General features: G+C 44.2%; 3 non-coding genes across 3 annotated transcripts; all 3 read right to left on the reverse strand.

Moving 5' to 3' along the window:
- Window positions 1-1,157: 1,157 nt before the first annotated feature.
- Window positions 1,158-1,230, reverse strand: trnav-uac (transfer RNA valine (anticodon UAC)). Its single transcript has one exon. It is a non-coding gene; the product is annotated as a tRNA-Val (tRNA).
- A 3,742-nt stretch (window positions 1,231-4,972) lies between these two features.
- Window positions 4,973-5,060, reverse strand: trnap-cgg (transfer RNA proline (anticodon CGG)). Its single transcript is given in 2 exon segments — window positions 4,973-5,008; window positions 5,025-5,060. It is a non-coding gene; the product is annotated as a tRNA-Pro (tRNA).
- A 4,122-nt stretch (window positions 5,061-9,182) lies between these two features.
- On the reverse strand, window positions 9,183-9,255 carry trnav-uac (transfer RNA valine (anticodon UAC)). Its single transcript has one exon. It is a non-coding gene; the product is annotated as a tRNA-Val (tRNA).
- Between the last annotated feature and the right edge of the window lie 1,792 nt (window positions 9,256-11,047).

Raw genomic sequence — 11,047 nt, forward strand, 5'->3', positions numbered from 1 at the left:
AGACCTTGGAGCAAGGGTCTGGTTATTGCTAAAACAGCAAAGGAAATATTAATTCTGGAAGAACAATATCCAAAACAGCAATATCCTAACGTGATCTGAACATACAGCCTTTGGATCTGGAGTCAGACACACTACCGTTGCACCACGAGGCCTACACTGTGAGTTGGAGATGTTCGTCTATATGAAGGTTCTGCAATACAAGAGGCTTTAAAATCCCCGCCCATTCCCAACACGTATCAAAAGCAGCGCTCAGCTGACAGTCACCGGATGGTTTGTTCGAAAACTTTTCTCTTGCTTTCACGGGAAACCATCATTAATTAACCCCTCACCTTCTTTACACAATCAAAGAAATGCTAACTCAGGGACACTCCATACTTCAATCATTTGACCTGTGCTTTGGGGAGCGGGCAGGGAAGTGGACCTGAGTCCATTATCAGATCAGCCATGATTGTATTAAATGGTGGAGCAGGCTCGAGGGGCCGTATGGCCCACTCCTGCTCCTATTTCTCATGATCTTATGTTCTTATGCATGTTAACCCATTTTACGCACTGTATTTTAGCTTTCTGGTTGAAAGTGTTCATTGCCGATGACACCACGAATCTGGGGCAACTTTTATCAAATTTATCAGCACCGATTATTCCTACCGTGCACACAAAATACAATCAGTAGTGAAGATAAAATTCCACCGTGTGTATTTTCAGATTCAACTCAGTAGCATTTCAAATAAAGTGAAAGAATTTTACACTGAAAAGATTTGCAAGTGTTACTTGTATTTGTGTCTTTAATTAAACTTTGTGGCGCCTGACTCCCGTTCATGCCACTGCTGAATGAGAAAGGAGGATTCGACATTGACCAGACTGCACTGCCCCTGAAATTTGTCAGCTCATCCTTTATATTCAGTGGTTTCTCCCCCTTTGATGGGCTGCAGTGTAGCGGATATCACGTTGGCCTCACACGTAAAAGGTCCCCGGTGGAACCGTTTTCTCTCACTCAAAGTTATCTATTTATTGGTGAAATAAAGAGCAATTAATGAATAAGGGAGCCCTTTTGCCAGGAGAATAAATAGCAAATACTGGAAATCTCAGCAGGTCAGGCAGCATTTGCAGGCAGACGAAACTCGCCTCTGATTGTTCATCCACAGCAAGTTTAAACATAATGTTTCTGCCTGGGATTGAACCAGGAACCTTTGGCGTGTAAAGCAAACGTGATAACCACTACACTACAGAAACCCCTTGTACAACGGCCCCCACAGCGTGGAGCTGACCAGTGAGCTCCCTCTGTGCAGATCGGGAATGTGTTGGCTCTCCTGAAACAAATTCTGCCCCACACTGAAAGTTTTCAATCCTTCTCCTCTGCTCCACTTCACAGAAATGTCACGGATCACCCAGCCACCGTGTTCATTTCCACATCCTCACAGTGGGGCCACAGAGGCTCCTACCGTCACCCCGCGATCAGCGAACTCACCCAGTTTACAAAATTAAACCCCAAACACGTACCCGGCAAAGTGCAGGAGAAGCCAGATAGTCTGTAATCTCGGTCTATTACAGAGAGTATTGGTATTCATGGTGATTACAGCAATTATTAAGCGTTTCACAGACGTCAATTAATTTTCTGCGATGAATTGATCGAGGATTAAAACCAGGTTAGTGCGCCGGGTCTTAACCCCTCGACCACCAGGGAACAGTTACGATACATGTCGAACCAGGTTCGTGCACCAGATCTTAACCCCTCGACCACCAGGGAACAGTTACGATGCATGTCGATACATTTATATATATTTATATAAGAACCTGAATGTCAATGGCTACCAACCGAGACCTCGTGGCGCCCACGGTAGTGCGTCTAACTTTGAGTGAGAGAAACGGTTCCACAGTGACACCTGTCATGTGTACGACATGGTTACTGCTTGTACTATTACAAGGAGTGCCACCAGAGGGCACTGCAGTGGGAGACTTTTAGCTTACCTGCACAGGTGTGCCTGGCCTAGTATAAAAGGGAGGCCACCAGGTGTGATCCTCACTCTGTGGTTATCAATAAAGGACTCAGGTCACTACAGTTAAAGAATGACTCATTGTCTCGTAAGTCATTATCAGAGCATTTGAAGGTATAACAAGGGAGCCAAAAGCCTCAGAAACTGGAAATTCTACCAAAGCGTCGAAGTCATGCTGCAGGTGCCTGGGACAACACATTGCTCAAAGTTCTCCACACGTGAAGGCAGAGTGTTTCTTCGACAGAAAGACTGGGCATCTTGCGAAGGCATGCCGACTGAAGGGTAAACCTATTTTTAAAGCTGTGAGTCCAGCGTTCAAAGCTATGAGTAGAAATCTCAAGAGACTACATAGTATGGAAGACCAACAACAGGATGAGGAGATGTTAGAGTTACACATCATCAGGAGCACTAGTTTAACGGACAGTGATTCGGAAAGCATCAAAATCCACGTAGATGTTGCTGGATTCAAGATACCAATGGAAATTGACACGGGTGCATCCGTGAGTGTAATACCGGCGTCACTGTACCGCGACAAATTACGTGATTTCCAACTGGAGAAACCCAAGATAGAGCAGCGAGGCTACTCGGGAGAGTAAATTCCTGTGGTTGGTCATATCACTGTACCGATCGGTGAAATATAAAGATTAATTTCAGAACTTGCCTCGAATAGTAGTGAAAAGAGACAAGTCTGCCTTAGAAGGAAGAAATTGATTAAGCTCACTGAAGCTGGATTGTAGTCAGATTTTCTGTGTGGAAGCGAGATTTTCATCAACGGATGAGGTTATCAAGAAGTATCCAAAGGTGTTCTGCGAAACGGACAGTCCGATCCAAGGCTTCAAGGCGAGTGTCAGGGTACAGAAGGACGCTAGATTGGTTTACTACAAGCCGCGTTCCGTACCATATGCACTCAAGGAGAAAGTTGAGCATGAACTCATAAAACTAGAAGGTGTTAAACGTTACACTGCGGAAACATCTCCACATTCAGCACAAGATTAACAAAATTAAACCCAATGAGATCGGGAGAAAAGTTTCTCACATGCTCAGGGCAAAATAAATAATTGTCGTTCTACAAAAGAATGAACAAATTTCAGCACCAGGTCAGAATGAAATGTTCAGCGAGCAGGTGGACTGCTGAATCGCACTTTTGAGGAGTTGGTGCTGACAAAGCAAATGGGTTCTGCCGAATGATTCAATATCAGAAATGTCTGCAATAGGATTCGAACACTATCTATAGTGACCTGAACACATCACCATGACCACTCGGCCATCAGTACTATTCAGTGCTGTGTGTGGCCACCTGCAGGTTGATTTTGAACTTTTGTGTCCTGTCACATGAAATAAATCAGGGCAGCAGGCAGATCTCTGCCTGACACCGGGGAAAGAGTGAGACAGACCTTGGAGCAAGGGTCTGGTTATTGTCAAACAGCAAATGAAATATTAATTCTGGAAGAATAACATTGAAACGAAATGTGATCCTGACACCCAGAAACAAGTGGTAAGGCAAAAGGTTAAATGCTGCATTCCTTCCTGCAAAAAATTCCTTTCACAACCATTTCTCTGAACAAAACGTCACAAAACAAAAATGTTCCTTTCAAAGTCATTAAACTCCCGAATTTCCACGCCCCGCGACTCTCCTGAATCAGATGCCTCAAGTTTTGCCGACTCCATCCATATCCCTTTGGTCCAAGGTCTGTCTCCCTGTTTCCCCGGTGTCAGCCAGAGATCCGCCTGCTGCCCTCATTTATTTCACTCTCTAATATTCCAACAGCAGCCATGGTTGTGTGAAGGTTTGTATTCTGTTAATCGTCGCCAATTGTTGTGAAAAGTAGAACACCAAGAGGCTGAGTACTGTGAGCTAAACTTAGTGTGATCTTAGTCTTCTTTATTACAACTCCAGAGTGCCTGAACAACATGGCTGCCAACCTTTTATACTGGCACTGCAGGTGTGGGCAGGTGACCATTAGGACTCCAACAGTCACGCCCTCTGGTGGCAAGTATGACATAGTTACATACTTCACATAATTGTTATCATTAAGAAGTTATAATTCCAATGAATGCCTGAATAATCAGAAAGGAGCCTGGTTTGTAGGACAAGGCTACATATCAGGAAGGAGCGTAGTTAGATGACAAGGGAAGTGATACTCTGAGGATAAGTTTGGAGAATAAAAAGAGTAAATACTGGAAACACTGAGCAGGCCAGGCAGCATCTGTGGAGACAGAAACAGAGTTAACGTTTCAGGTTAATGACCTTCCATCAGAGGTTGGGCAGTTGTGTTAGGTAATACTATTAAAAGTTTCAATTGTCACGAAGCAGGGGTAAGGAAAATATATAAAATGTGGCATTTGGAACAGATAGTTTAGAATCCGATTAATGTTTGATCAATTTCTACACCGAGCTGAAAACTGCAACGTGTTTGAGTTATTCGGCTAACATTCGCAAGGTTTGGGTGTAAATACTATTAAATGTATGTTTCATTATTGTCTGCTTAATAACTCTGACATTTAATGTTGCGGACCCTATTCCTGCACTGCGTGTGTTCCAGCTCTGTTTGGAGCACCGATCCCTTCAATCCGTCGCTTACAGGGACAGTTGGATTCACCGTTTCTTTGTTTGGTGAAATTTAAAAGATTGAAAGCGGCGCACATCAACCTGGTCACCTGCTCACTAACCGCGACACGCTGGTCCCGTGAGGTGGATGCACAATTACTGTTACAAGCTTGAACGCAGGTACAAGCAGAACTCATTCATAGAAAGTCCAAGTCCCTGAGGCACCTGATTTTTAGCACCAAATTCCTTCGCAACGAGTTGCGGTTCGTGTGGGGTGATTTGGGCAGATCTTTCCCCACACGACAACACTTCAAACACAACTCAACGGATGCAAAGCGCTTTGGGGCGTCATGAGTTCCTGAAAGGTGTTGTCGAAATGCAAGTCCTTCTTTGCAAAAGTTTGATGCAATTTCAAAATTCTTGGGTAAACTGAGGGCTCGTCCGGGATTTGAACCCGGATCCTCTCGCAAATTTCAAGCAATAACCCCGAAGCGAGAATCATACCCCTAGACCAACGAGCCAACTGCTTAATGAACGTGGCGATGAGGTGCAACCATTATTGAAACATTTTTAGTGTGTTGCCATTCTTGATCGGAGGAGCACATGAGATGGAATCAGTGACTTTGCTTTTTCGACCTGTCTTCTGAAGCACCGCACGGTCCAACTCCGAAAGTCAATGAGCTGTTGGGACGTTAGTGTATCCAGGCTGTGGGCGGTCACCCCGAGCGCAGCAGAGGGGTTTCTGCATTAGTTCTGGGTGTGGACAGTATCTTTCCCCTTCTCTCTTCCTCTTGTCTATAACCCTGTGCTTTGGTTTCTCTATTTATTCCCCTGTCTCGGTTTCTAGTGATTAAAAGGGAACAAAAGATGAAATGGGTCACACTGTGGAACAATTTCTCTCACTCAAAGTTAGACACACTACCGTGGGCAGCACGAGGTCTAGGTAGGTAGCCGTTGATATTCAGGGTCACATATACATATATATAAATATATCGACATGTATCGTAACAGTTCCCTGTTGGTCGAGCGGTTAAGACCTGGCGGACTAACCTGCTTTCAATCCTCGATCAATTCATCGCATAAAAATAATTGAGGTCTGTGAGACGATTAATAATTGCTATAACCACCATGAATACCAATATTTCTGTGATAGACCGAGCTTACAGACTATCTGACTTCTCCTGTCCATTTCCGGGCATGTATTCCGGGTTTAATTTTGTAAACTGGGTGAGTTCGCTGATCGCGGATAGAAAGGTCGGAGCCTCTGTGGCCCCACTGTGAGGATGTGGAAGTGAACACTGTGGCTGGGTGATCCCTGACATTTCTGTAAAGGGCAGCGGAGGAGAAGGATTGAGAACATTCAATGCAGGACAGAAGTTTGTTTCAGGTGAGCCAACACACAATGCCGATCAGCACAGACGGAGCTCACTGGTCACCTCCCCTCTGTTGGGGTTATTGTACCTGAGGTTTCTGTAGTGTAGTGGTTATCACGTTTGCTTTACACGGGGAAGGTCCCTGATTCAATCCCGAGTTTAGTCTCCTGGCAAATGCTGCCTGAACTGCTGATATTTCCAGCATTTGCTATTTTTCTCCTGGGCTCCCTTATTCCTTAATTGCTCTTCATTTCACTTCAATAAATAGATAACTTTGACTGAGAGAAAACGGATCCACCGGGGACCTTTTGCGTGTGAGGCCAACGTGATATCCGCTGCACTGCAGCCCATCAAAAAGTGAGAAACCACTGAATATAAAGGATGAGCTGGACAACGTGAAACCCTCCTTTCTTATTCAGCAGTGGCATGAACGGGAGTCAGACGCCACAAAGTTTAATGAAAGACAAAAATACAAGTAACACTTGCAAATCTTTTCAGTGTAAAATTCTGTCACTTTATTTGAAATCCGACAGCATTGAATCTGAAAATACGCACGGTGGGATTTTATCTTCACTACTGATTTTATTTTGTGTGCACGATAGGAAAAACCGGTGCTGCTAAATTTGATAAAAGTTTCCCCAGATCCCTGAAGATTTTGAACCAGAAAGCTAAAATACAGTGAGTAAAATGGGATATGGTTTTCGAGTTGAGATGCAAAGCACAGGCCAAATGATTGAAGTATGGAATGTACCTGAGTTAGCATTTGTTTCATTGTGCAAAAGTAGGTGAGAGGTTAATTAATGATGGTTTCCAGTGAAAGCAAGAGAAAAGTTTTCGAATAAACCATTCGGTGACTGTCCGGTGAGCGCTGTTTGTGATACCTGGTGGGAATGGACGGGGATTTTCAAGCCACTTGTATTGCAGAACCTTCATATAGACAAAAAATCTCCAGTTCACTGTGTAGGTCTCATGGTGCAACGGTAGTGTGTCTGACTCTTGATCAGAAGGTTGCGTATACAAATCACGTTAGGGACAGTGTTTTTTTGGATATTTTTCTTCCAGAATTAACATTTCATTTGCTGTTTGACAATAACCAGACCATTGCTCCAAGGTCTGTCTCACTGTTTCCCCGGTGTCAGGCAGAGATACAACTGCTGCCCTCAATTATTTCATGCCACAGGTCACAACATTTCAAATCAATCTGCAGGTGGCCACACACAGCAGTGAGTCGCCAGGATGGCCGAGCGGTCGAAGGTGCTATGTTCAGTTCAAAATCTATCTTGAAGACAAGGGTCCAAATGCCACTTCTGGTGTTTATTATTTTTAATCATTAAGCAGAAACAAAAAACAACTTTGTTAATATTGAACCATTAATGTCAATTAGTTCATTTTTTCTAATCTTTAATTGATCAATGATCACGGCCGGTTGCGATACGGGGATTTTTCACGTATTAAGCGAATGTGATAACCACTACACTACGTAAACACTGCAATTGATACAATGCGAGGAACATAATCAGCGCTTTAACCTACACAGCTGGCCGATACTTCAGGAGCTGGTTTTACGAGAATGGAATGACGGTGCTATATTTTGGAAGGCTGTGAGTGTGGTAGGAATTGATCTCGTGTTTCCCAGACTTTACACATCGGAACAGGAGCTGGCCATTTAGCAGCGAGTGGTTAGGATCAGGAATGTACGGCTTTAGACTTTCTGGCCTGAGGTATGAAGGTGGTGCTCAGGAATAAGGTGAAAGGTTGAATCTTCTGCACTGACTCTCTTTAACAAACTCCAGCACCAGGTCAGACGGAAATGTGAAACGAGCAGCTGAACAACTGAATCCCACTTTGAAGGAGTTGGCCGTGGTGACAAACAAATGTGTTCCGTTTAATGATAATTATTGTTAGAATTGGAAATCAAGCTGAACACACGTGTTGAGGAGACAGTGACCTGAACACAGCACCTTCGACCGCCCGGCCATCCTGACTATTCAGCGCTGTGTGTGGCCAACTGCAGGTTGATTTTGAACTTTTGTGTCCTGTCACATGAAATAAATGAGGGCTGCAGGCGTATCTCTGCCTGACACCGGGGAAACAGTGAGACAGACCTTGGAGCAAGGGTCTGGTTATTGCCAAACAGCAAAGGAAATATTAATTCTGGAAGAACAATATCCAAAAGAGCAATACCCCAACATGATTTCAACACACAACCTGTTGATTTGGAGTCATACACACTACCGTTGCACCACGAGGCCTACACAGTGAGCTGGAGATGTTCATCTATATGAAGGTTCTGCAATACAAGGGACTTTAAAATCCCTGCCCATTCCCACCAGGTATCAAAAGCAGCGCTCAGCTGACAGTCACCGGATGGTTTGTTCGAAAACTTTTCTCTTGCTTTCACGGGAAACCATCATTAATTAACCCCTCACCTTCTTTACACAATCAAACAAATGCTAACTCAGGGACACTCCATACTTCAATCATTTGACCTGTGCTTTGGGGAGCGGGCAGGGAAATTGACCTGAGTCCATTATCAAATCAGCCATGATTGTATTAAATGGTGGAGCAGGCTCGAGGGGCCATATGGCCCACTCCTGCTCCTATATTTCATGATCTTATGTTCTTTTGCATGTTAACCCATTTTACTCAATGTATTTTAGCTTTCTGGTTGAAAGTGTTCATTGCCGATGACACCACGAATCTGGGGCAACTTTTATCAAATTTATCAGCAACGATTATTCCTACCGTGCACACAAAATACAATCAGTAGTGAAGATAAAATCCCACCGTGTGTATTTTCAGATTCAACGCAGCAGCATTTCAAATAAAGTGAAAGAATTTTACACTGAAAAGATTTGCAAGTGTTACTTGTATTTGTGTCTTTAATTAAACTTTATGGCGTCTGACTCCCGTTCATGCCACTGCTGAATAAGAAAGGAGGGTTTGACATTGACCAGACTGCACTGCCCCTGATATTTGTCAGCTCATCCTTTATATTCAGTGGTTTCTCGCCCTTTGATGGGCTGCAGTGTAGCGGATATCACGTTGGCCTCACACGCAAAAGGTCCCCGATGGATTCATTTTCTCTCACTCAAAGTTATCGATTTATTGGTGAAATAAAGAGCAAATAATGAATAAGGGAGCCCTTTTGCCAGGAGAATTAATAGCAAATAAAAACAGCAAATGCTGGAAATCTCTGCAGGCCAGGCAGCATTTGCAGAGAGACTAAACTCGCCTCCGATTGTTCATCCACAGCAAGTTTAAATATAATGTTTCTGCCTGGGATTGAACCAGGGACTTTGCACGTGTAAAGCAAACGTGATAACCACTACACTACAGAAACCTCTTGTACAACAGCCCCCACAGCGAGGAGCTGACCAGTGAGCTCCCTCTGTGCTGATCGGGAATGTGTTGGCTCACCTGAAACAACTTCTGTCCCACACTGAATGTTCTCAATCCTTCTCCTCCGCTGCCCTTTACAGAAATGTCACGGATCACCCAGCCACCGTGTTCACTTCCACATCCTCACAGTGGGGCCACAGAAGCTCCTACCATCTCCCTGCGATCAGCGAACTCACCCAGTTTACAAAATTAAACCCAAACACGTGCCCAGCCAAGTGCAGGAGAAGCCAGATAGTCTGCAAGCTCGGTCTATCACAGAAAGTATTGGTATTCATGGTGATTACAGCAATTATTAATCGTCTCACAGACCTCAATTATTTTTATGCGATGAATTGATCGAGGATTGAAACCAGGTTCGTGCGCCAGGTCTTAACCCCTCGACCACCAGGGAACAGCTATGATACATGTCAAACCAGGTTAGTGCACCGGGTCTTAACCCCTCGGCCACCAGGGAATAGTTACGATGCATGTCGATATATTTATATATATTTATATATGAACCTGAAGATCAATGGCTACCGACCTAGACCTCGTGGCGCCCACGGTCGTGCGTCTAACTTTGAGTGAGAGAAACGGTTCCACACTGACACCTGTCATGTGTTCTACATGGTTACAGCTTGTACTATTACAAGGTGTGCCACCAGAGGGCACTGCAGTGGGAGACTTGTAGCTTACCTGCACAGGTGTGCCTGGCCTAGTATAAAAGGCAGGCCACCAATAAAGGATATCAATAAAGGACTCAGGTCACTGCAGTTAAAGTACGACACATTGTCTCGTGGATTCATTATCAGAGCATTTGAAGGTATTACAAGGGAGCCCAAAGCCTCAGAAACTGGAAATTCTACCAGAGCGTCGAAGTCATGCAGTAGATGCCTGGGACAACACATTGCTCAAAGTTGTCCACACGTGAAGACAGAGTGTTACTTCGACAGAAAGACTGGGCATCTTACGAAGACATGCCGCCTAAAGGGTAAACCTGTTGTTAAAGCTATGAGTCCAGCGTTCAAAGCTCTGAGTCGAAATCCCAAGAGACTTCATAGTATGGAAGACCAACATCAGGACGAGGAGATGTTAGAGTTACACATCATCAGGAGCACGAGTTTAACGGACAGTGATTCGTAAAGCATTTAAATCCACATAGATGTTGCTGGATTCAAGATACCAATGGAAATTGACACGGGTGCATCCGTGAGTGTAATACCGGAGTCACTGTACCGCGACAAATTGCGTGATTTCCAAATGGAGAAACCCAAGATAGAGCTGCCAGGCTACTCGAGAGAGTAAATTCCTGTGGTTGGTCATATCACTGTACCAATCGGTGCAATATAAAGATTAATTTCAGAACTTGCCTCGAATAGTAGTGAAAACAGACAAGTCTGCCTTACAAGGAAGAAATTGATTAAGCTCAAAGAAGCTGGATTGTAGTCAGATTTTCTGTGTGGAAGCGAGATTTTCATCAACGGATGAGGTTGTCAAGAAGTATCCAAAGGTGTTCTGCGAAACGGACAGTCCGATCCAAGGCTTCAAGGCGAGTGTCAGGGTACAGAAGGACGCTAGATTGGTTTACGACAAGCCCCGTTCCGTACCATATGCACTCAAGGAGAAAGTTGAGCATGAACTCAAAAAACTAGAAGGTGTTAACCATTACACTGCGGAAACATCTCCACTTTCAGCACCAGATTAACAAAATTAAACCCAATGAGATCGGGAGAAAAGTTCCTCACATGCTCAGG

The sequence above is a fragment of the Pristiophorus japonicus genome, unplaced genomic scaffold (genome assembly GCF_044704955.1).
Source record: "Pristiophorus japonicus isolate sPriJap1 unplaced genomic scaffold, sPriJap1.hap1 HAP1_SCAFFOLD_42, whole genome shotgun sequence".
NCBI classification, from domain to species: domain Eukaryota; kingdom Metazoa; phylum Chordata; class Chondrichthyes; family Pristiophoridae; genus Pristiophorus; species Pristiophorus japonicus.